At 45.6% G+C, this 20,393-nt stretch overlaps 1 protein-coding gene across 9 annotated transcripts in view; it reads left to right on the forward strand.

Moving 5' to 3' along the window:
- LOC138740698 (fibronectin type-III domain-containing protein 3A-like) overlaps positions 1-20,393 on the forward strand; it is a 137,143-nt gene that overhangs the window by 3,882 nt on the left and 112,868 nt on the right. Inside the window, exon 2 of one of the 9 annotated variants that reach the window (XM_069893731.1) lies at positions 7,775-7,884. The exons of 7 other annotated variants lie outside the window; for them this stretch is intronic. The gene's annotated coding sequence lies outside the window, so the exon portion shown is untranslated. The remainder of the gene's footprint in view (positions 1-7,774; positions 7,885-20,393) is intronic. One more of the 9 variants, XM_069893732.1, reaches the window with a different exon arrangement.

A 20,393-nucleotide genomic window follows, 5' to 3' on the forward strand; every position in this document is an offset into this window, starting at 1 on the left:
TTCCCTCCCCTCACATACCACCAGTGCAGTCGATTGTCCTCAGTAAGGTCATCAACAAGCTGCTCTAAAAAGCTATCTCGTAGGTCTTCTACAAATTCCCTCTCTTGAGATCCAGTGCCAACATTGTTTTCCCAACCATTTGCATATTAAAATCCCCTATGATCACCATAATATGGCCCGTATACACACCTTTCCTATTTGCTGTTGTAATTTGCTGTCCACATCCCTGCTACTGTTGGGAGGTCTATATATAACTGCCAACAGCGTCTTTTTACACTTTGCCATTACTTCATTCAACCCACATTGATTCTGTATCTTCTGATCCTATGTCACCTCTTTCTAAAGAGGTAACATTATTCTTTACCAACAGAGCCATACCACCCCCTCTGCTTACCTGCCTGTCCTTTTGATATACATTCAGGTCCCGAGGACATCCATCCTTTAGCCATGACTCTTTGATGGCCACCACATCATACCTGCCAATCTGTAGCTGTACCTCAAGGCCATCCACTTTATTTTTTTATGCTGCGTACATTTAAACCTCCAGTTCTGTATTTGTTACTTTATCCCATGATGGCAATTTTGCCATATCTGCCTGTTCTTCCACACTAACTCCCTACCAGCTGTCCCTACTTGTGTGCCAATTGCCTCATCCTCTGCCTCTTCACTGGTTCCCACCCCCTTGAGAATCTAGTTTCAACCGTATTAGCAAACTTCCCTGCCAGGGTATCTGTTCCCCTCTCATTCAAGTACAACCTGGCCTATTTGTACACATTATCCCTTTCCCAGAACAGGTTTCAATGACCCAAAAACTTGAAACCCTTCCCCTGCACCATCTCTTCAGCCACTCATTTGTCTGTACTATTTTCCTGTTCTGGCCTTCCCCAGCTCATGGCACCGGGAGTGATCCAGAAGTTACCAACTTGGAGGACTTGTTCTTCAGCCTTTTTCATAACTCACTAAACTTATTTTACGGGACCTCTACCCCACTCTGGCCTATGACATTGGTACCAATATGTACCACAACCTCTAGCTGCTCTTTCTTCCCTTTAAGAATCATCCAGTCAGAGACATCCTGGACTCAAGCACCTGAGTGGCAACACAGTATCCTGGAATTTCTCTTGCAGCCACACAATCTCCTACCTGTTCAGTTGACTATTGAGTCCCCTATGACTATCACTCTACCTGACTTCACCCTTCCCTTCAGAGGCTCAGAGCCAACCACAGAGCCATTGGTCTGGCTGCTGCCTGGCCCAGATAAGTCATCCCCCCAGCAGTATTCAATGGGGTATGCTGTAATTGTTGCTGAGGGGAATGGCCATAGGAGTACCCTGCACTGCTTGCCTATTCCCTTTTCCTCTCCTGATTCCTAGGTGTGATTACATCCCTATAACTCCTATCACCCCTTCAGCCTACCGAATGATCCAGAGTTTATCCAACTCCAATTCCCTAACACGGGCTGTAAGGAGCTGCAGCTGGATGCACATCTTGCAGATGAAGATATTGTTGGCTTTCCTATCTATCTTCTGCAAGAGGAGCATGTCCTTGCCCTAGCTGCCATTCCCGCTGTCTATTAAAGAGGAAGGAGTTTGAAACCCCTGACCTTGCCTTGCCTCAACCTCTGCTAGCCAAAGCCTCAGTTTCCCACTCCTGCATTAAAGTGCTCACACATTAGCTGCTCCACTTGAGCTGCCCTTCCTTTTATTGGCTATAACTAATTAGCTAATGGAGATATTTAAACAGACACCTACCTCTTCCTTTGCCTTTTAAATACTCCTCTCATTCACACAATCCCCAACAAGAGTTAAACAAGTACCAACCTCTCCCGCTCCTCCTCGTTCACAGTGCCACTCACGTGCAAGATGTTGGAAAGTGTTGCTGTTCCTCTTGAATCTTGGATGTTTCTTAGCTTCTGGATGCTTCTGTTCCTTGTTACAAACTCGCTTGGTGCTTCTGGTGTTTGAGACTCCTTGATTTTCCGTCCTCATTTATCACGTATGGAACTCCTACTGGCCTTTGGGACTTCTTTCCATACCTACTAACAGAACTTTGAGTTTGTCCTTTTGGAGCTCTATCTGATGTTTTTAGTACAGAGGTGGCATAAATTCTGTTAAACTGTTCCTTTTATGTTGGTTCTTTACTCTTTAAATGGATGATAAATTTCTGGGTGAATCTGAAACCAAGGCCTGATTCTTCCAAGCATTTACTAATTCCTATCCTGTACATGACCAAATGCCTTCTGCACATTGTAATTGTGTAGCTTCCTCTGGCAGCTTGTTAGGGATACGGGCAGCTCGGAGTGGAAAACGCTGCCCCTCAGTTCCACTTAAATCTCTCCCCTCTCACGTTCAAACCACGCCCTCCAGTTCTTAAATTGTCTGCCCTCGGTGGGGGCGGGTGGGGGGGGGGGGGATGTGGAGAAACTGAACATTCACCTATCCATGCCCCTCCTGATTTTATAAACCTCTAAGGTCAGTCCTTGGCCTCCAATGCTTCTGGGAGAAAATATCTTGCCTTTCCCCATCTCTCAAGCCCTCCACTCCCTGTAAAAGCCTAGTAAATCTCTTTTGCACCTTTTCCAAATTAATGACCTTTCTTCTGCCAGAACTGCATGCAATATTCCAACAGCACTCCAGCAAGTCCCAACATTTGTACTCAGTAGTGCATTACACTATCATTTTTCATGTCACTGTAGACCAGTGGTTTTCAAACTTTTTATTTCCACCCACATACCACTTAATAATCCCTATGCCATAAGTGCTTTGTGATTAGTAAGGGATTGCCCAAGGTCATATGTGAGTGGAAAAGAAAAGTTCGAAAACCACTACTTTAATTGTATCTAATTGACTTGTTATGTGCACTGTTTCACCACTCCAAAGGAAATGGAACAATGACAATTTTTTTCAAGCCATATATTTCAGTAACTTGGGTCTAGAGCAGCGATTCTCAACCTTCCCTTCCCACCTTAAGCAATTCCTTACTAATCATAGGGGACTGATGGCATAGGGATTACTTAAAGTGGGATATGAACGAAAAGAAAAAGGTTGAAAACCACTGGCATAGACTGACCACTTTTCTTGTTGCCCTTTAAGTCTCTAAAGTTAATTTTTTGATAGGTTGGGTACGATTTATGGTATTTGGCCAGTAGCAGTTGCCATATTGAACTTTACTGGTCTGCAAATTTGAGAGGTGCTGGCAAAAGTCTTTGCCATGTTCACAAAGGTTGTCAATTGTAATGGTGAGTCAAGGTTGACTTCAAAATCTATATTGTTGATCCCTGACTACACAACTTGTTTATTTGGAGGTAATATTGGTATTCTGTTCCAAAGTTTCTTTGGATTTGCATTCATTGTTTGTGGTTAAACCCTCCCACTCTCCTTGAATAAATAACCCCGAACAAGATTTGATACAGTAAAGGATGTATTAATGCTCTTTTTTAAGTGGTTTGCTATCTAGTGTACATAATCTGGTCCTTGATATTTGTAATGGCAATTTTCTTTCGGTGGCACAATTAATGTTTTAAAAGTGACTAAAATTATACTGTGGATGCACTGATTGCAGTGAGTGAAAACAACGCACTGAATCAAGCAGGGTCCGGTTGAAGTTTACTGTATGAATCAACGCAAGCTTAAGAACCCTCTCCCAGCAACCCCTGCTCTTTGTGGGGTGGAAGTGACGTCGGCTTTCAGGTCAAGATCTGCCTTACACTCGGAGCCATTCCAGTCACCACTGGCTTCGGACTCACCTGTGACTGCTGGAGCTGGTTCGCTTGTGGCATGGGCAAGCCACCACGTGACCCTCCCCACCCCCAAAAGAACCAGCGATAGGAAGTGCGAAGTCTACAGCTGTCAGTTCTTTTAGGTGGCCTGTCTTGTCGTCGTGGGGATGGAACTGCAACTAGCCATCCAAGGTTTAGAGATAGTCAATGGTAAAAGTCTTCACGACTGCCGATGTCAAGACTGCCACCTTGTAGAATCCTTCATATGGTCGCTGCAGAGGTGGTCAGCACACCACTCAGTGAACAAAAATGTAGTCGCTCTGTTGTAGGTCCTTTGGCACAAAAGAGGGTGTTGTTCCATGGTGGGACGTTGGTACTGGGGCAAGAGTTCCAAGCCACTCTCAGAGTTTAGTTAGGACTGCCGTAGGTGTGTCCTCCTGGCCACAGGCTGCTCACACAAACTCACTGGGCACTGTAAACCAGATCGGCCAGTAATGCAGCTAGGTCCTTCTTGGGTGCTGTGTGAATATCAAATAGCACTTAAGGGAGTTTGTCCATTCAGTCTGGCCCTTGGACACCTGCCATCAGGGCTGACCTTAAGTGCCTGTGGAAACATTCTACCAGGCCTTTGAACTGTGGGTGGTAAGCAATTGTTCGGTGGAGCTGGGTTCCGAGGAGTTGTGTCAGTGCAGATCACAAAGCCGGTGTGAACTGCGCACCCCTGTCCAAAAGTGACATGAGCTGTGAGTCCAAACTGTGCCACCCAGTTGTTAATCAGGGCTCTGGCGCATGCTTCTGTGGCCGTGTCAGCAATCGGGACAGCTTCCAGCCACCTCATGAACCTTTCCAGTATGGTGAACAGGTATTTTCCTCCTCTCAAAACTGGCAGTGGACCGATGATGTTGGAAGGGTTGCATTGGGGCCTTCATGTGCATCTGGATTTTCTTTTCACAGTGTGTGCATGTTCTGGCTCAGTGCTTGCATAGGCTGTGCCACATGAAGCTATCTGCAATCAGCTGGATGGTCGTCCGGATGGAAGGGTGGGCTAAACCGTGTAAAGCGTTGAAAACTCAGTGCCTCCAAGCAGATGGGACAATGGGCCGAGTGGACATGTTGCAAAGGAGCTTGTTACCTTCAGGCCCAATGGGTATGTCCAAGGTGGAGTCCTGAGACTGTGGTTCAGTACACCGACATTTTGCTGTGCAGTCATTGCGTATTAGCTAATGCCGCATAATCCACCCCTGGAGACAGAGAGTGCACTGATTTGATGGAGGTGCGTGACAGTGCATTGGGCACCACCTTGCTCTTCCATGGAGATGTGCTTGATCATGGTGGTAAACTCCGAGATGTATGACAGGTGGTATTGTTGGCTGGCTGCCACGGGTCTGATACTTTGGCAGATATGAAAGTGAGGGGCTTGTGGTCTGTGAAGACACTGAACTCCCTCCCTTCCAGGAAATAGCTGAAGTGCCGAATGTCAAGGTACAAGGCCAGCAGCTCCCTGTAGAAAGCGCTGAACTTGTGTTCCGGGGGTCGTTTTTGCCAGCTGAAGAAAGCAAGTGGCTTCCACCGGCCTTTGATGAGCTGCTCAAGCATGATGCCAACTTTAGTGTTGGAGGCATCCACAGTGAGGGCAGTGGGGATGATGATCCGGACCATGGTGTTTCGAAAGCTGCCTTTGCCTCCTCTGTCCAGGTGAAAAGGGGCCGCGTGATCCGGGCTACTGAAGGCAGGAAACGGTGGTAAAAGTTAACCATCTCAACAAATTCCTGCAGGCCTTTAACAGTGCTGGGCCTGGCAAATTGGTAGATGTCTTCAACTTTTGCCGGCAGAGGAACAGCTCCATGGTGCACGATCCCCATCTCCTCCATTTTTTTGAATTCTTCTTTTATGAGGCGAAGCTTGTCAGGCAGTGGCCTGAGAGTCTGGGCATGAAGGGGAAGTCCCTATTTGGGGATGTGGTGCATCACATCATGTTTGGGGTCTATTAAGGAAATCCGGTCTCACCGAGGGAGAAAGTCTGGAGCATCCTCGCATCGACCAATCGTCATCCCTTCAAATCCACTAACAGGCAGTGCACGCAGAGCAAGTCTGCATCCAATAGTGGCTATGATACTGTGGCCAGCGTAAATGTCCATGTAAAGCGGCTGGATCCGAACTGTAAGGGGATGGTTCTTGTGCCATAGTTGCAGATGGTGCTGCTGTTGGCTGTCGCAAGTTCTGGTCCTGTTCATCTAATTCAGGTATCGTGGCTCGAGTGGGGTAGGATGCTGATTTCCACCCCCGTGTCCACTAGGAATCTACATCCTAAGTTTGTCCCAAACTTAGAGAAGGCTATCACGGTGACCACCCACCGTATCCATCAGCGATGGCTAGTCCTGGCGTTTCCCTGGAATGAGCATGGCAGTGGTGGGCTCCGGAACCCCACCTTTGATGATTAAAAACACCAAGACTCAGAAGTGGTGTCGCCCATTTGTGTGGGTGCTATGGGCTTCGCTGCTGGGGTGTGGGAGGGCTAGTCTTTCGGCCATGACGCAACACTAATTTCGCTGGTGGTTCCACCATTTTGTTTAGTGTGCCACATTACACCTGCACGTGATTCCACCCTGCACGGGTCTCTGAAGTCTTCATCTGCTAGCAGGAGGCGGATGTCATCTGGCATTTGGTCCAAGAAGATCTGTTCAAAAAGAAGGCAAGGCTAATGGCCGACTGCCAGCGCTAGCACGTCGCTCATCAGGGCTGATAGCCTGCTGTCACCCAGACCGTCTGTGTGCAGTAACCGCATGGCTCGTTCATGGCGGGAGAGGCCAAATGTGTGGATAAACAGGACCTTGAGTACCTTGTACCTGTCTGTCACTGGGGGCTAGTGCAGAAAGTCAATAACGCGGCCCGCTGCCACCTAGTCGAGGGCGCCCACCAAGTAATAATACCTGGTGGCATCTGAGACAATTTGCCTGATCTGGAACTGGGCCTCTACTTGCTTGAACCAGACCAGGCGTCGTGTGGTCCAGTAGGTTGGCAGTTTAAGGGAAACTTCATTCTATAGGGCCAAGTTGTTCATGCTTGGTCCGAATGTCCAAATTAGTAAGGGATTGCTTAAGGTGGTATGTGAGTGGGAAGGGAAGGATGAGAATCACTGCTCCAGCCCAATAGTTACTGAAATATTTGGCTTGAGAAAAATTGTCATTGGCCTATTTCCTTTGGAGTGGTGAAACTGTGCACATAACGAGTCAATGAGGTATGATTAAAATAGTGGTTCTCAAACTTTTTCTATCCACCCACATACCACCTTAAGCAATCCCTTACTAATCACAGAGCACTTATGGCATAGGGATTATTTAAACTAGTGTGTGAGTGGAAAGAAAAAGGTTGAGAACCACTAACTTCGAAGGTTTTTTGGATTTCAGAGTTTTTCTCTTGCTAGCCCTATTATATCCAATCACCTTTTTCAACCTTCTTTGCAGGACTCTCCTTTCACGACTGGCACAGAGTGGGTAGTAAATGCTTTAAAGACCTTTTTATCAACAATAATTTTGCATCTTTCGAACAATTGGTTGTAAAATTTAACTTACCCAAAACTCATTTTTTTTAGGTATTTACAAATTAGACATTTGTTCAATCTCCGGTTCCTGTTTTTTCTGGGACTCCTGAGCTGAATATCCTTGATATATTTCTGTACTTATTGATCAAATAAGTTTGATGGATGTTATGAAGTGTCAGTTTCTTTCAAATAAATGTAAATATTCCAGGATACTATTGTGGATTGGACTAATGAGACTGAGTTGGCATTCTACTTAACGCTTAGACTTGCTTTCCTCTTCAATGTGAAGTAAATTACTTCTAGTCACCAATGTTTTGAAAGCTTTTGAAAATGTCTGAAGTACTTCAGCCAGCTGTGAATTATTCAGAATGAACAAGCCAGAAACCATAGCTTTGAGGAAGCTTGCCAAATTAGAATTAACTTCAGGAAATGTATTACAGTAGATATCAGGTAAATTCAGTTCTCACCACGGGAGTGTGCATTTGTGTTTTTGAAATGTTGTTTAACATTTTCAGGATGGATAAAGAAATCAAATCCTCCTTGATAGCATCCAGTTCACCTTGATGTGTAGGTGCGCACGTGTGAACACATTGAGGACCCCATTGCACAAAGAACAGGTATACAGGTACTCCCCAACTTGTGACTTATGTCCATCCACACAATGTAAAAAAAAATTAAGAAAAAAATATAAAATTTATGCAATTTATGTTGTATTTAACGAACTATAACAGGGATATAGGGCATGTAAGAGTCAAAATGTGCGTACTTACTTTGTTACTCGGTGTCTCAGTGTTCATAGGCTTGGTGCAGCCATCTTGATTCCTCTTAGTATGCGCGAGTCTTTGGTTGGCGCATACACGAGAGTTAAGGGCATGAATTCAATATTATCAGGGCGCTTAACTCTCGTGCATGAGCCAACTGAACTCCAATATGTGCCAACCGAAAGCTCGCGCATTCGCACAGGAATCAAGATGGCCACGCCTAGCCTATGGACCCTGGGACATTGACTAACAAAGTAAGTATGCACATTTTGGCTTTTACATGGCTGGTATCCCTGTTATAGTTTGACATATACAACATTTGATTTTAAAAAAGATTGCTTTAAAACTTTGGTACTCCACACGCGCAGGCAAAATGTTGGCTTGCATCCATTTTGAGATACAACCGATCCGGCGGTTTCAATTATGGTTGTAAGATGGGACTACCTGTAATGCATTTCTTCCCAGTTTATGTTTTGTACCTTGAATTTACAAGTTAAGTTTCTAAACTTATTTTCATAGATGCCTTTTTTAACTAAAATAAAACATTTTTTTGCATAAATTTGTTCAGGGAATCTTGTGGTCGAGAATGTCATTTTATTTTGCTATTTCTGGTTTTGGGTTCTGGTGAGATGGTATATTTATAGCTGAGATAAATAGTCATCAAACTGGTTTTCTTCTCACACTTTATTAAAGATATTTTTGTAAATTTTTTTCTTGATGGCTATTTTGTTTGTAGTACTCCTTATTTCAAAAGATCTTGCGATTATTGTAACATGTCAATTAAAAAAAAAATTAGATCTGCAGCGCGGTAAGAGGCCATTCTGGCCCACAAGTCTGTGCTGCTCAAATATACCCAGTTGACCTACAAGCCCTGTACGTTTTGAAGGGTGGGAAGAAACCTGGAGAACTTACAAACTCCTGACAAATACCATCAGATTCTTGCTGTTTTTATGTCAAATAATGTCCTGGAAGTGGAGGAATTGGAGCATCTTCATCCTTTTAATTTTATTAAATTTCTGAAAATTTTACATTCACCTTGTTTATTTTCTAACATTTGTTCCTATTTGCTTTCATTCACTATTAATTGTTAAGTGAAATTCACTATTAAGGTTTAAGTGAAAAGCTGTTTCTGTAATGGACCAATGTTCACTTTACAGCAGGCTGCATTCTTGTTAGTTGTGTGAGTGGGCAAGAATGTGGCAGATGGAATTCCATGAGAAAATGTGTAGTTTGTCTCTGCAGGACAGAATTGGTGAGAAACAGGGTCCTACTGACGTTCAAAGGGATCCTGGTGTGCAAGTTGTACTCTTGCAACATGAACTAAGAGAAGAAAGAGTATGTTAGCCTTTATTATGAGAGCATTTGGAAAAAGGGGAATGAGGATCTAATGGCAATTGTGTAGGGACCTGTTGAGTCTGCATCTGGACTATTGCCTATCAGTGCAATTAAATTTTGGCTGCATATCAGGGATGAATCTGAACATAAAGGGAATCTTTGACTCACTGCTATCAGGTAAGAAGTATAGGAGAATCAGAATCAGGACTGCCAGGCTGGGAAATGCTTCTCGTAGGCTGTGAGATGGATGAACTGCATCCTGTAAGCATTGCCACACATAAATGAACATGGAGTAAGTTATTCCAGAGGCGGCAGTGGTTACCGCAGTGCTGTTACAGACCAGTGATTGGGACTTGATTTCGACGCTGTCAGTCATCCCATGTCTGTGTAGTTTCCTCCGGGTGGTCCAGTTTCTTCCCACCTTCAAAAACATATTGGGGGAGGGGGGGGGGGTCGTAGATCAATCGGGAGGCTGGGTTCATGTGCCGAAAGGGTCTATTACTGTGCTGTATGACCAAAAAAAAATTATATGTAGTCGTCTGCTACGAAGAAACACACACACTCGCAGTGTGGGAGGTTAAGCTCGGACTTTATTGAGGCTAGAAATGCTCCTTTTATACAGTTGGAGTTCCCACCGTTTGGTTGATTGGCTGACATCAGCCGCATGAATAACAAAAATGGGATTCCCACCCGTGGGAACATTCTTGCTTATGAGTACCCTTCGTCCCCAGTCTGGTGTTGCTCTGTTAGGTGGGCAGCTTGGCCAGCGCTATTTTCGCGCTGCTTGTCTTGTACTGCCGCAGCTTCCAACCGCGTCAGTTTGCTGAGATAGGGGTCGAATTAGTGAGTTATGCTGCTGTTTAATAATGCGTATTGTGCCGGCCAGATCACAACGCCACATAGACATATTTCTTTTATTTTTATGTATGTATGTGATTCTTTGGCTTGGCTTCGCGGACGAAGATTTATGGAGGGGGTAAAAAGTCCACGTCAGCTGCAGGCTCGTTTGTGGCTGACCAGTCCGATGCGGGACAGGCAGACACGATTGCAGCGGTTGCAAGGGAAAATTGGTTGGTTGGGGTTGGGTGTTGGGTTTTTCCTCCTTTGCCTTTTGTCAGTGAGGTGGGCTCTGCGGTCTTCTTCAAAGGAGGCTGCTGCCCGCCAGACTGTGAGGCGCCAAGATGCACGGTTTGAGGCGTTTTCAGCCCACTGGCGGTGGTCAATGTGGCAGGCACCAAGAGATTTCTTTAGGCAGTCCTTGTACCTTTTCTTTGGTGCACCTCTGTCACGGTGGCCAGTGGAGAGCTCGCCATATAATACGATCTTGGGAAGGCGATGGTCCTCCATTCTGGAGACGTGACCCATCCAGCGCAGCTGGATCTTCAGCAGCGTGGACTCGATGCTGTCGACCTCTGCCATCTCGAGTACCTCGACGTTAGGGGTGTGAGCGCTCCAATGGATGTTGAGGATGGAGCGGAGACAACGCTGGTGGAAGCGTTCTAGGAGCCGTAGGTGGTGCCGGTAGAGGACCCATGATTCGGAGCCGAACAGGAGTGTGGGTATGACAACGGCTCTGTATACGCTTATCTTTGTGAGGTTTTTCAGTTGGTTGTTTTTCCAGACTCTTTTGTGTAGTCTTCCAAAGGCGCTATTTGCCTTGGCGAGTCTGTTGTCTATCTCATTGTCGATCCTTGCATCTGATGAAATGGTGCAGCCGAGATAGGTAAACTGGTTGACCGTTTTGAGTTTTGTGTGCCCGATGGAGATGTGGGGGGGCTGGTAGTCATGGTGGGGAGCTGGCTGATGGACGACCTCAGTTTTCTTCAGGCTGACTTCCAGGCCAAACATTTTGGCAGTTTCCGCAAAGCAGGACGTCAAGCGCTGAAGAGCTGGCTCTGAATGGGCAACTAAAGCGGCATCATCTGCAAAGAGTAGTTCACGGACAAGTTTCTCTTGTGTCTTGGTGTGAGCTTGCAGGCGCCTCAGATTGAAGAGACTGCCATCCGTGCGGCAAAGATGCTGGCAAAGAAGCGAGCTGCCCACCAGGCTCACCTTACAAAGCCGTCCTGTCCAGAGAAGAAACAAGCCTTCCGTCGCGCATGCAGCCATCTTCAGCGCAAACTCCGGGAGATCCAAAATGAGTGGTGGACTAGCCTCGCCAAACGAACACAGCTCAGCGCGGACATTGGCGACTTCAGGGGTTTCTACGAGGCTCTAAAGGCTGTGTACGGCCCCTCACCCCAAGTCCAAAGCCCGCTGCGCAGCTCAGACGGCAAAGTCCTCCTCAGCGACAAGATCTCCATCCTCAACCGATGGTCAGAACACTTCCAATCTCTTTTCAGTACCAACCGCTCAGTCGAAGATTCCGCCCTGCTCCAGCTCCCTCAACAGCCCCTAAGGCTAGAGCTGGATGAGGTTCCCACCCTGGATGAGACATATAAGGCAATCGAACAACTGAAAAGTGGCAAAGCAGCAGGTATGGATGGAATCCCCCCAGAAGTCTGGAAGGCTGGCGGCAAAACTCTGCATGCCAAACTGCATGAGTTTTTCAAGCTTTGTTGGGACCAAGGTAAACTGCCTCAGGATCTTCGTGATGCCACCATCATCACCCTGTACAAAAACAAAGGCGAGAAATCAGACTGCTCAAACTACAGGGGAATCACGTTGCTCTCCATTGCAGGCAAAATCTTCGCTAGGATTCTACTAAATAGAATAATACCTAGTGTCGCTGAGAATATTCTCCCAGAATCACAGTGCGGCTTTCGCGCTAACAGAGGAACCACTGACATGGTCTTTGCCCTCAGACAGCTCCAAGAAAAGTGTAGAGAACAAAACAAAGGACTCTACATCACCTTTGTTGACCTCACCAAAGCCTTCGACACCGTGAGCAGGAAAGGGCTTTGGCAAATACTAGAGCGCATCGGATGTCCCCCAAAGTTCCTCAACATGATTATCCAACTGCACGAAAACCAACAAGGTCGGGTCAGATACAGCAATGAGCTCTCTGAACCCTTCTCCATTAACAATGGCGTGAAGCAAGGCTGTGTTCTCGCACCAACCCTCTTTTCAATCTTCTTCAGCATGATGCTGAACCAAGCCATGAAAGACCCTAACAATGAAGATGTATGTGATTATAGCTGAGATAAATAGTCATCAAACTGAGTGAGAAATGCATTGTGCGTATGTGTGTGAACCATGGTCTGGAGAAACACTGTTTAGGCTTGTGTATATTTACGGTCAGATGTTAAATTTGAAGACTGAACATCATAGCATTGTCTAACATGGAAACTGCCCCTTTGGACTGATTCCTCCGTGCTGACTGAGATGTCTATTTATCCTGTTTTACGGTATTTGCATCACACTCCTCTATTCCAATTTTTTTTTAATGCTGTGATTGTACCTGCCTTGACTATCTCTTCTAGCAGTTTGTTCCATCTACCTGTCGGTTGGTAGCATGCTTTCTTTGCAAACTTGTTAATTTGCAGAGATGAAACATGTTGAAAAATGAGGTTGGCATGTTTTGCTGCAGGAAATGTGACAACATTTTTGCATTTCATAAGATCTTGGAAGCTTGTCTACCCTGAAAAGATTTGGGGGTATCTTCCAGCCCTGAAGTGCTGTAGCACATTTAAGGGGATTCTTGAGATGTACAATTTCCCATACTTTATCGTTAACTTCAATCAGCATTGAATCTGAGATGGCTGGACTATGTTCAATATGCAAAATCCTAAATTTTTAAATCTTTCTTGATTTAGTAATGCACCTGCAATTACTTAGTTTTGAGATTTCTGTAAGAAGCTTAAAGTGAACTTGTAGACAACAATCTGTGGTCTTGTGGTTAGCAAAATAACCCCGATCGGAATGCAGTTTATACAGGGAAAATCAATAGTGGACCTCAGTTACAATGTGCATTTTGGGTTGAGGCAGTAGTTGATACATCTGAATGTCACAATGTAGAATTTTTGATTAAAATTTATCAGCAAACACCAAGACCTGGGTCGCAACACCGACTGTGTAAATGGATCCTGGATTTAGAACCATAGAACATTACAGTGCAGACAACAGGCCCTTTGGTCCTTCTAGTCTGTAGTGAACTGACCTGCACCCAGTCCATAGCCATCCATGGACCTGTTCAAATTCTTTTGAAGAGTGAAAATTGAGCCCACATTCACCACTGCAGCTGGCAGCTTGTTCCACACTTCCACTATGCTCTGTATGAAGAATTTCCCCCTAAACCTTTCTCCTTTTACCCTTAACCTTTGTCCTTTGGTTTTTATCTCACCTACCCTCAGAGGAAAAAGCCTATTTTAATGTACTATTCTATTCCCCTCAAAATTTTGTAAACCTCTTTTAAATCTCCCCTCATTCTTCTATGCTCCAGGGAATAAAGTTCTAACCTGTTTAACCTTTCCCTGTAACTCAATTCCTGAAGTCGCAGAAACATCCTAGTAAATCTCCTCTGCGCTCTTTTAATCTTACTAATATCCTTCCTGTAGTTAGGTGACCAAAACTGCACACAATACTCCAAATATGGCCTCACCAATGTCTTGTACAACTTCACCATAACATTCCAACTCCTATAGTCAATACTTTGATTTGTGAAAACCAATATACCAGAAGTTCTCTTTACAACCCTATCCAACTGTGATGCCACTTTCAAGGAATTGTGCATCTGTATTCCCAGATCCCTCTGTTCTACCGGGCTCCTTAGTGCCCTACAGTTTACTGGGTATGTTCTACCTTGGTTTGTCCTTCCAAAATGCAACACCTCACACTTGTCTGCATTAAGTTCCATCTGCCATTGTTCATCCCATTTTTCCTGCTGGTCCTGATCCCTCTGCAAGCTTTGAAAACCTTTTTTGCTGTCCACAACACCCCCAGTCTTCGTGTCACCTGCAAACTTGCTGCTCCAATTTACCACATTATCATCCAGATCATTGATATAGACAACAAACAACAATGGACCCAGCACTGATCCCTGTGGCACACCAGTGGTCACAGGTCTCCAGTCTGAAAAGCAATTATCCACTACCACTCTTTGGCTTCTCCCATATAGCCAATGTCGAATCCAGTTTACAACCTCACCATGAAGCGTATGAACCTTCCTGATCAACCTCCCATGCGGGAACTTGTCAGAATCTTCACCAAAGTCTACATAGACAAAATTCACAGCTTTTCCTTCATCAACTTTCCTGGTAACTTCCTCGCAAAGCTCGTTGGTTAAACATGACCATCGCTAATCCATCCCTGGCTATCCAAATACTTCTCTTAGGACACCTCCCAAAAATTTAGCTACTACTGGCATCCAGCTTGCCAGCCTATAATTTGTCTGGGTTACTTTTGGAGCTTTTTAAACAACAAAATAACAGAAGCTACCCTCCAATCCTCTGGCACCTCACCCGTGGCTAAGGACATTTTAAATATTTCTGCCAGGGACCCTGAAATTTCCACAGTAGCCTCCCTCAATCAGGACACGGGTTCAGGGTGAAAGGGGAAAAGTTTAGGGGGAATATCTTGTCAGGCTCTGGTGATTTATCTACACTTATTTACTTTAAGACAGCAAGCACCTCCTCATCCTTAATCTGTATGGGGTCCATGACCTCGCTATTTGTTTTCTTTACTTCCTTAGTTCACTGTGCTAGTTTCCTGAGTAAAGACTGATGCAAAAAAACCCATTTAAGATCAACATCTCTTCTGGCTCTATACATAGTCGACCTCTCTCATCTTCAAGGGGACTAATTTTGTCCCATACTTTCCTTTGGCTCTTAACATATCTGTAGAAGCCGATAGGATTTTCCTTCACGTTGTCTGTCAAAGTAACCTTGTGTCTTCTTTTGGCCCTCCTGATTTCCTCCTTGGGTTTTTTCTTGCATTATAATACTTCGCAAGTTGCTTCTTAATTACCTATACCTGCTGTACACCTCTCTCTTCTTCCTAACCAGATTTGCAATATCCCTCAAAAACTAAGGTTCTCTACGCAGTTAATTTTGCCTTTAATCCTGACATGAACATACAAACTCTGTGCTCTTACAATTTTGCCTTTTGAACGTCCTCCACTTACAGAACACACCCTTGCCAGAACATAACTCGTCCCAATCGATGCTTTCTTGATCCTTTCTCATTTCATCAAAATTGACCTTTCTCCAGTTTAGAATCTCAACCCGAGGACCAGACCTATTCTTGTACATATATAATTAAATTCACGGACAAGTTTCTCTTGTATCTTGGTGTGAGCTTGCAGGCGCCTCAGATTGAAGAGACTGCCATCCGTGCGGTACCGGATGTAAACAGCGTCTTCATTGTTGGGGTCTTTCATGGCTTGGTTCAGCATCATGCTGAAGAAGATTGAAAAGAGGGTTGGTGCGAGAACACAGCCTTGCTTCACGCCATTGTTAATGGAGAAGGGTTCAGAGAGCTCATTGCTGTATCTGACCCGACCTTGTTGGTTTTCGTGCAGTTGGATAATCATGTTGAGGAACTTTGGGGGACATCCGATGCGCTCTAGTATTTGCCAAAGCCCTTTCCTGCTCACGGTGTCGAAGGCTTTGGTGAGGTCAACAAAGGTGATGTAGAGTCCTTTGTTTTGTTCTCTGCACTTTTCTTGGAGCTGTCTGACCATGTCAGTGGTTCCTCTGTTTGCGCGAAAGCCGCACTGTGATTCTGGGAGAATATTCTCGGCGACGCTAGGTATTATTCTATTTAGTAGAATCCTAGCGAAGATTTTGCCTGCAATGGAGAGCAACGTGATTCCCCTGTAGTTTGAGCAGTCTGATTTCTCGCCTTTGTTTTTGTACAGGGTGATGATGGTGGCATCACGAAGATCCTGAGGCAGTTTACCTTGGTCCCAACAAAGCTTGAAAAACTCATGCAGTTTGGCATGCAGAGTTTTGCCGCCAGCCTTCCAGACTTCTGGGGGATTCCATCCATACCTGCTGCTTTGCCACTTTTCAGTTGTTCGATTGCCTTATATGTCTCATCCAGGGCGGGAACCTCATCCAGCTCTAGCCTTAGGGGCTGTTGAGGGAGCTTGTCCGTGAACTACTCTTTGCAGATGATGCCGCTTTAGTTGCCCATTCAGAGCCAGCTCTTCAGCGCTTGACGTCCTGCTTTGCGGAAACTGCCAAAATGTTTGGCCTGGAAGTCAGCCTGAAGAAAACTGAGGTCCTCCATCAGCCAGCTCCCCACCATGACTACCAGCCCCCCCCACATCTCCATCGGGCACACAAAACTCAAAACGGTCAACCAGTTTACCTATCTCGGCTGCACCATTTCATCAGATGCAAGGATCGACAATGAGATAGAAAACAGACTCGCCAAGGCAAATAGCGCCTTTGGAAGACTACACAAAAGAGTCTGGAAAAACAACCAACTGAAAAACCTCACAAAGATAAGCGTATACAGAGCCGTTGTCATACCCACACTCCTGTTCGGCTCCGAATCATGGGTCCTCTACCGGCACCACCTACGGCTCCTAGAACGCTTCCACCAGCATTGTCTCCGCTCCAACCTCAACATCCATTGGAGCGCTTACACCACTAACGTCGAAGTACTCGAGATGGCAGAGGTCGACAGCATCGAGTCCACGCTGCTGAAGATCCAGCTGCGCTGGATGGGTCACGTCTCCAGAATGGAGGACCATCGCCTTCCCAAGATCGTGTTATATGGCGAGCTCTCCACTGGCCACCGTGACAGAGGTGCACCAAAGAAAAGGTACAAGGACTGCCTAAAGAAATCTCTTGGTGCCTGCCACATTGACCACCGCCAGTGGGCTGATAACGCCTCAAACCGTGCATCTTGGCGCCTCACAGTTTGGCGGGCAGCAACCTCCTTTGAAGAAGACCGCAGAGCCCACCTCACTGACAAAAGGCAAAGGAGGAAAAACCCAACACCCAACCCCAACCAACAAATTTTCCCTTGCAACCGCTGCAATCGTGTCTGCCTGTCCCGCATCGGACTTGTCAGCCACAAACGAGCCTGCAGCTGACGTGGACTTTTTACCCCCTCCATAAATCTTCGTCCGCGAAGCCAAGCCAAAGAAGATAATTAAATTGAAACTAATGGCATTGTGATTACTAGACCCCAAATGTTCCTCTGTGCATACTTCTGCCACCTGTCCTGTCTTGTACCCTAATAGGAGATCCAGTATTGCATTCTCTATGTACCTCTATGCATTGATTTGGAAAACTTTGACCAATTCCAAGCCATCCAGCCCTTTTACAGTATGAGAGTCCCAGTCAATATAAGGAAAGTTTAAATTGATCACAACCTTATGTTTTCTGCAGCTGTCTCTCTACAGATTTGCTCCTATAGTTCTCACTGACTATTGGGCAGTCTATAATACAACCCCATGACTATGGTCATACCTTTCCCGTTCCTCAGCTCCACCCATATAGTCTCAGTAGATGAGTAGATGGTCTGTCTTGCCTGAGCACAGCTGTAATATTTCCCCTGGCGAGCAATACCACTCCTCCCACCTTTCTATTCCCCACCTTTCTATTCCCCACCATTCTATTGCATCTGAAACAACAGAAGCCTGGAACATTGAGATTTCACTAATGGCCACATTGTGCCAATCCATGCTCTATGCTCGTCTGTCTTGCATTGAAATAGATGTACCTGAGAACATTTCCACCATGTAGAATCCTTTGATTTCTGACTTTAGATGTAATCTTCACATAATCTTTTTCCTCTTCCACTCCCCTACCTGCTCTAGCATGGTGGTTCCCATCCCCCTGCAAATCTAGTTTTTAACCCCCCCCCCCTCCCCGCCAGAGCAGCACTATACATAGCCCATGAGGATATTAGCCCCTCTCCCCTCTAGTTCAGATGCAAATTGGCTGAATGGTGTGCTCTAGCAGTAACCTCGCACTCAGTGTCAAAGGAGCTGATTGTGGACTTGAGGAAGGTAAAAAACAGAGGTGTTTGGTCCAATGACAACTGGGGTATCAGAAGTGGAGAGGGGGCGCAGTCCCATCTGAGCAAGCCTCACTTTCCCTGTGAGAGAGCCCAGGAATCCAGAAACCTGAAGTCCTCCCCCCCTGCGCCATGTCTTTAGCCACATGTTAAGTTGCATCATCCTTCTATTTGTAACCTCACTAGCATGGGTAATTATCCTGAGATTTAGTGCCAGAGAGGCAACATTACCATCCTGTATTCTCTATCTCTTTCATAGAAGCTCTTATCTATTCCTGAACTATGGAATCACATATCACTACAGCTCACCTCTTCTCCCTTCCCTTTTTAGCCAAAGGAACAGACTCTGTGCCAGAAACCTGATTGACATGGCTTGTCTCTGGTAGGTCGTCCCCCTCAACGGTATCCAGTCTACTTGTTATTGAGGGGTATGGCCACAGGAATACCCTGCACTACATGCCTGTTCGATTTTGCTCTCCTCACTGTCACCCATCTACCTTTGTCCTGTCTCCTTGGGGTGACAGTGTCCCTGAAACTCCTGCCTGACTCCCCTCCCCCCTCCAGCCTTCCGAATGATCAAGAATTCACCCAACTCAAGCTCCAATTCCCTAGCTCGGTTTATAAGCAGCTGCAGTTGGATGTACTTCTCCCAGATGAAGTTGTCAGGGCGAGTGTTGGCTTTGCATGTCTCTCCCTGGCTGTCATTCCCAATGTTCATGAAATAGAAAAGGAATGTTAGAAAAACCTGTCCTTGCCTTGCCTCAACTCCTGCACTTTCTCCGAAGCCTCGCGAACCAAAGCCTCAAATTCCTAACCCTAACCCAACCCTGCACTGAGCCTCTCATGCACTGGCTGCTCCACTGTGTGCCTGCTTTAGTTTTGTTTCCAGACCACAATCAGTGAGGATTGGCAGGAAGATCTCCACAGTCTCCATCAGTACTGGAGCACCATTATGTGCCTTGGTATGACAATAACACCATCTACAAATTTGCTGACAATACCACGGTTGTGGGTTGAATAAAAAGCGGCAATTGAGTCAGCATTTAGGAGTGAGGTTTGAAAATTGGCTGAATGGTGTGCTCTAGCAGTAACCTCGCACTCAGTCACCAAATCAAAGGAGCTGATTGTGGACTTGAGGAAGGTAAAAAACAGAGGTGTATGATCCAATGACAACTAGGGTATCAGAAGTGGAGAGGGGGCGCAAATTTAAAATCCTGGGACTTGCTATCTCAGAGGACCTTTCCTGGACCAAACACACTAATATCATCATGAGGGAAGTGTGTCAGTGCCTTCACTTCCTCAGGTGCTTGCTGAGGTTGGTGTGACATCCAAAACCTTGGCAAACTTCAACAGATGTATTGTGGAAAGTATGCTGTAGGCTGCATCACAGCCTGGTATGGAGGTACCAATATCTCTGAGCAGAAAGCCCTGCAAAAGGTAGTGGACACAGCCCGGAACACGACAGGCAAAACTCTAAGCACCATTGAGAAAATCTACATGGATCACTGCTGTCGGAGAGCTGCAGTAATCATCAAGGATCCATTCTATTCTCGCTGATGTCATCAGGAAAGAGGTTTCGGTGCCACAAGACTCGCACCACCAGGTTCAGGACCAGCTGCTCCCCCTCCACCATCAGACTCCTCGACAACAAACTCAAAGACTCATTTAAGGACTCTTAATCTTTTTAAAAAAGACATACAGCACAGTAACAGGCCATTTTGGCCTACTAGTCCATGCTGTCCAATTTACACCCAATTAACCTACTAGTCCATGCTGTCCAATTTACACCCAATTAACCTACTAGTTTGTGCTGTCCAATTTACACCCAATTAACCTACACCCTGGTACATTTTTAACGATGGGAGAAAACTGGAACTCCCAGGGAAAACCCACTGGGAGAACGTACAAACTCCTTATAGACAATGTGGAATTTGAACCCAGGTTCCAATCACTGGCTCTGTAAAGGCATTGCGCTAACCACCGTAATACTTTGCATTGCGGATTTTTTTTGTATTGCTGTCAGTTTGTTTAAATTTCTCTCTTTTGTATACATATCTTTTCTTGAGTACAGTTTTTTTGATAAGCAGATATTCTATCTGGCCAGCAGGAAAAGGAATATCAGAGT

The sequence above is a fragment of the Narcine bancroftii genome, chromosome 8 (assembly GCF_036971445.1).
Source record: "Narcine bancroftii isolate sNarBan1 chromosome 8, sNarBan1.hap1, whole genome shotgun sequence".
Classification (NCBI taxonomy): domain Eukaryota; kingdom Metazoa; phylum Chordata; class Chondrichthyes; order Torpediniformes; family Narcinidae; genus Narcine; species Narcine bancroftii.